Here is a 6,480-nt window from a genome sequence, read left to right on the forward strand (position 1 = left end):
CTTTTCAGCCAGGCTATAGTGGCAGAGCTCTGGTTTAGCCAGCAGCCTATCACAAGGGTGTCATTTGATAAATCACAGTTTGCTGGTCTATAATGTCCTGGAGAAATGTGTGTGGAAACATTGTATGTGAAATAAGAAGATTCTGTGGAATAGTATTGATAACACCATAGCTCTGCTCAAACAGAAGTTGGCAAAGGAATGTATGCTTGCCTTAATTTGCATTTAAACAGAGTCATCAAGCAGGAAAGGAACAAAAAAGGAAATTTAAACAGCTGACACAACAGTGGAACATTCTTCCACATAGACGCTTGTGTCTCAGCTAGAAATGTTTTTCTAGAGGGGGACTGGATCTTTAAAAGGAGGGACAGACCTCAAGGGACCTCTCTGTCCTTCCTTGATCCATCACATTGACTCCACTTGAAGGGCAAAGGAAGCTGCTATTGGGCTCTGCAGGATGGGTCTGACCTAAAGAAGTTGTTTAGTAAGGCTGCTGAAAGCATGTGGTGAGAAAACATAGCTTTGAATCTACTAGAGTTAAGTTAGACACCAGTAAGTATTTTATCTTTATTGTTCTTGTAACCAGTTCTGACCTTTGTGCCTCATTGCTTGTATTCATTTAAAATCTTACTCTTTGTAATTAATAAACTTGTTTTACAATTTTATCTAATGCAGTGTATTCAAGCTGAAGTGTCTGGCTAACTCTGTTTGGGGTAACATGTTCTGTGAGTATTGTTCTTTTAAAGGGACAATATACTCAGTAGACTTGTACTATCAAGGAGAGGCCTGAGCAGTAGAGGGCATATGTTCCTAAAGGAAGATCCACAACTGGGTGTTTGTTGGCTCATCCTGCAGTATGACCACAGCTGGTAAAAGCCCCAATTTGTCTGGCTGGCTGTAGAGAACACAAAGGGTATGTCTACACTACCACCCTAGTTCGAACTAGGGTGGTTAATGTAGGCAACCAAAGTTGCAAATGAAGCCCTGGATTTAAATATCCCGGGCTTCATTTGCATCTTGCCGGGCGCCGCCATTTTTAAAGCCCCGGTAGTTCGGACTCCGTGCCCGCGGCTACATGCGGCATGGAGTTGGTAGTTCAGATTAGGCTCTCTAATCCGAACTACCATTACTCCTCGTGTACCGGTAGTTCGGATTAGAGAGCCTAATCCAAACTACCTACTCCATGCCGCGTGTAGCCGTGGGCACGGAGTCCAAACTACCGGGGCTTTAAAAATGGTGGCGCCCGGCAAGATGCAAATGAAACCTGGGATATTTAAATCCCGGGCTTCATTTGCAACTTCGGTTGCCTACATTAACCACCCTAGTTCAAACTAGGGTGGTAGTGTAGACATACCCAAAGACATAGCTGGGAGTGACTGACATGCTGGAGGCTATTTTTGAGCAATCCAGGCTGGAGGCTACAACAGGAAAGCATTGTAAAGGGCACCCAAGGTTACAAGCCAAAGGTAACACAATTACCCATTGATCTGCATTGTACTCTGGTATGACACAGGTTCACAGTTATTTAACCACCTCCTCCTCCAACACAGAAACAAAATATGTATGACCAAGAAACTACTTGAAGAGTTCGCCAGCTGCCTAACTAGCATAAATGTATTTTAAAATGGTTTTTCTTTTGTAGTTACTAAGTGCTTGTTTTAGTTTAGTTCTTATTCATTTGAAACTTCAATTTTGACTACTGATCAATTAAAAATGAATGTAACTTCTCAAAAGGTGATACTTACTTTCATTTTTTTGGGAACTTCATTGAAATGTTTCACATTTTTCTATATTAAAATAGCTCAGTTAAGTAATTTAATTTTTTTAAAATTAGCCATAAATATCTATGTGAAGGATAAGCCTGTGGGATCCATAACTCTTTCTCTTTTTTGTTGTTGTTCTAGTGGTTACTATTCTAATATACTAGCTCTTCAAAATATTTGAGCAGTTAGTTGACCAATTAGTTTTGGACCAATCAGATGTCCAACACTAAGCACAGTTCTGGAAAGACGTTGTGTTGGTTAACACGTTCTCCAGTGATAGCTGGATGTTAGACAGTTATAATTTAATATGTTATTGCTCATTCATGTTTCTTGACTCTGACTTTGTTTTTAAAATTCTCAGTGACATAAGAATGGATTCTGTTGGGTTTAAATGTTCTATGTAATATTCACCTATAAATAGTTTTATGCTAAGTAAAATTGCTGGCACGAACTACTTTATATAGTATTCATAAAGAGGACAAAAAGATACCTGTTTGAACTAACCCCATCTCCCTTCCTGTATGTTGCTGTTGAAGCAAGTACATTTTTTGTTTGCTTTAGCTCCAGGAAATACAGAAAAATGGCTTTGCAAACCTCCAAGTTTTCACAGAGTTAAGTCCTTTAATGGCTATTAGCCAGGAGGGGTAAGGAATGGTGTCCCTAGCCTCTGTTTGTCAGAGGGTGGAGATGGATGGCAGGAGAGAGATCACCTGATCATTACCTGTTCGGTTCACCCCCCCTGGGGCGCCGGCATTGGCCACTGTCGGCAGACAGGATACTGGGCTGAATGAACCTTTGGTTTGACCCAGTATGGCCATTCTTATGTTCATGAATACTGTGAAACTTTGAGTAAAATCATAACACTTTGGAAGCACTTGGTTTTATTCTGCATACAGTTATGTCTTTTAGGAAAAATAAAATAATTGTATTATTGGAAACACAGTGGAGATGTGCATATATCTGAGTAAGGAACAGAAAATACTGCTGATCTCATGCAATGTGGAAATATGGTTCTTTATTATCTATCTTCCATTGCAACCTCCTGTGCAGGGATCTGTTTGCACTCCCACCAAACTCCAACTTATGCCATTGATTACAAGAGGAGCCGGGTCAGATCCTCAGTAGTAACATTAAAAATGGACCTACACTACAAAGTTCAGATCCTACTCCAAGATGAGCAACACTATGTAAGGACATGCTATTTAGTTATTCTGTGAGCTAGAGAGCATCCCAGGTCCTGTCTGTGCCCAGCAGCTGGCAAACAGGTTCTCCTTTAAATCTGTTACAACCAACTTTCTAACCTGGAGCATACTGCTGTAACATCTACTTTATAAGCTTTCTTTTATTCTTACTCGGTCATTTATTTTTCTGTGTTATGGTGAGAACAGCTAACATCTATAAAACACTGCTGTAAGTCCTTGCTACACATGCAGATTGGCAAAGGATTCTGGATGTTGTCTTAACTATTGTACAAACAGGAGAGTTGCTGGCTGCATGTGATTGCTCTTCCTCGTTTAGTATGAGTCCCAGCCTTACGAAGAGGGCCCTTGTGAAGGAAACATGGGCCTCCACTTGTTCGTAGGAATGACCAAATCAGCCAGCCATCTAGGTATGGAAAGACGTGTACCCCTTTTTGGCAGAGGAACACCGCTACGACTGCCATGTATTTTGCAAAGACCCTGGCGTGGAGGGGCGGTGTAAGGGTAGCTGCCCTGGGCTGGATGGGCGTCCCGCTCGCTTACGATGCACAGTGGTAGATGAGGACATGGGCAACGGAGACTCGGTACTGCTGTGTAGGCCCGACTTGGACTTCTGGCTCAGAGACCTACCACGGGATGTTCTTGACCTCTTCGGTGCCGGGGAGTGAGAATGGTGCTGAGCCCTCGATACTGAGGCCCGCTCTCGAGATGGAGCATCGCGCATGGACGTAAGTGCACTGTGCACTGCAGAGTGTCCAGCCGGTGCCGGCTGTAAAGCCGCCTCCATGAGGAGAAGTTTTAAACGAGAGTCTCTCTCCCTCTTAGTGTGCGGCTTAAACGACTTGCAGATCTTACAGGTGTTTGTAAGGTGGCCCTCACCCAGACACTTCAGACAACTATCATGAGGGTCTCCTTTGGGCATAAACTTCGCACAGACAGTGCACGCCTTAAAGCCTTGCGGCCCTGGCATTCCTCACCCCTGAAGGGGGAAAAGAAAAACAAAGAGACACTAACTATCTAACTAATTGAACTATTTAGAACTATGTACAATACTAAGAGAAATGGGAACCATTAACTGCTCTAACAGAGAGACACGCTCCAATGACCATCACGGGCGGTAAGAAGGAACTGAGGTGGGGGAGCACCGGCAGGGATACTTATGCCCCGCTATGGCGGCGCCACTCCAGGTACCGCTAAGGAAAATGCTCCAGAAGATGCAGTGCACGCGGTGCGCACACCTAATTCGAATGGACATGAGCAACCACTCAAAGAAGAATAGCTGTTCCCATATTCACAGTAACTGTCTGGCAGCATTCTCTGATTTTAAGATCAAGAAGGGGCCATTATGATAATCTAGCCCAGTGGTTCTTAACCCGGGGCTCATCCACTCATCTAGATATTTGCCTAGTTTTATGAGAGGCACTACAGAAAACACTAGGGAAGCCAGTACAAACTAAAATTCCATGAAGACAATGATTCACTTTATACTGCTCTATGCTAAAATGTAAGCACAATATTTCTATTCAAATTGATTTATTTTATAATTATATGGAGAAAGTGAGAAAGGGAAGTAATTTTCTAGTAATAGCGTTGTCGGGGACTCGAACCCGGACGTCCTCTGTTCGTTGTCTGACCGCAAAGAGACAGGCAACACCAGCAAGATCCAATCACAAGCTCTTTATTGAATGGTGCGCACTTACAATAGAGAGCGGCCCGTCTCCAAAGTGAACCAGCCCCGATTTCATTTTCAGGTAGGCTTATATAGACAGTTCCGTCGCGTCATAGACTATTTGCCCAAGCAACCCACCCCCCTTTATCGGTTAGAAACTTTTAGTATCCATGCACACCTGGCCAACTATACATCATGGCCTTAAGCAATTCATAATGCATCAGCAATTTCTTATCAGCCCAAAAGACAGGTACTGGGCAACAAGGAGACAGTTTGTTATGGCCAAAGGAGAACATAAACAGGGAGTTTGGAACAAACGGGAAGAGCAGAAACAGGGAGTCTCCTTATCAGTTCTCAAAACAAACTGTTCCTCATCACAGCAGGTACAAAAATGCAGCTTCTTACTTATCTCATTTTGCTAACTTGAGCAAGCGTGTACGGTGCGTGTAGGGTGCGTCCCTGCTTGAACCTATCTCCAGTTCTACCCAGGGACTACCCAGAAACCTTTGTTACATTTGCTTTAGCATAACTGCACTAGGCCTATTTTTTCTAGGGCCTAACAGCGTGCTGTGACACTTGCATTTTGATGTCTGATTTTGTAAGCAAGCAGTTTTTAAATGAGGACAAACTTGGGAGTGTGCAAGACCAATCAGGCTGTTGAAAGTGGCGCAGTAATCTCCAGGCCAACCAACCGGGGAAGGGCAAAGGGGGCAACTGCCCCTGGGCCTGGCAATTTTATGGGGCTTGGTGCTTCCAGCCCCTGCTACCGCTATTGCAGCAGTGGCAATAGCCAGAGCCCTGGGCCCTTTACATTGCTGTCGGAGTGCTGCACAGCATACTGTATGGCTCTGAGGGCTAGCAGGGTGCCTCTCACTCTGGTCTTCACTGCAGGCTGGCTTCCCAAACCCCACCCCTTCTGTGTGAGGCCCCACCCCTTCTGTGTGAGGCCCCACCCCTTCAGTGAGCATGGAGTCCCCCCTTTCCCCACACACCTTTCCCAGTGGGCATTTCCAGGCTATCAGGGAGCCAAGAGCCACTGATCTTTCTTGCATAACACAGACCAAAAAAATTCACCAAGTGATTTCTGCAGCAAGTTCATATTTCTAGTTGAGCTTAGAGTAGAATTTTTAAAAAAGGTACGCCTAATATTATAAAGGTAAAATATTGTGAGAGTCCCACTAAATCAGTGGGTCTTCAGCGTGTGCTTAAGTGCCTTGCTCAATAGGAACTGCCTAACAAATTAGGACCTAGAACTTGATTTTCCATTTTATATGAAATTCTGTGAGTTTGACTGTTTTTTTTGTTCTGAAATAGAACAATATATTTTTTTAAAATATCGGACGGGGGGAGAAATTAAATTCTAAAGGAAGAAATGTTTCAGGTTGACAAAATTATTTTGATAATCAAATCATTTTGTTCCAATGTTGAGTTTATTTATTTTGCATACTATGTCATTTCAAAATGGAAAATCAAATGTGTGTTCTTTTCAAAATGAAATTTAATCAAAATTGATCTATCTCCATGAAACTTTTTGCTTTCAGTGAATTGTCAGTTTCTGACAGGAGGACCATTCTTTTGGGAAAATTCCAACCAGCTCTCACAGTCTCAGGTCTCTACACGACCAAGTTTTGTCACCTAAAACTGCTTTTGGAGACCAAACAGGGAGAGCATTCATGTTGCAATGTGACTTTTGTTGGAAACAATGCCCAGTTTCAGTGACAAAAAAACTTTAATTCCTACAAGATACGTTTTTTTCTTTTCCCCTCCCTTTATTGTCAACAAAGAGCTGGTATATACTCCGCTGTTTATTTTGTGAACAGAACTAGTTTCTTCCACCAGTATCCCACGATGC

Source organism: Pelodiscus sinensis, chromosome 6 (genome assembly GCF_052426305.1).
Source record: "Pelodiscus sinensis isolate ZL-2025 chromosome 6, ASM5242630v1, whole genome shotgun sequence".
Classification (NCBI taxonomy): Eukaryota; Metazoa; Chordata; order Testudines; family Trionychidae; genus Pelodiscus; species Pelodiscus sinensis.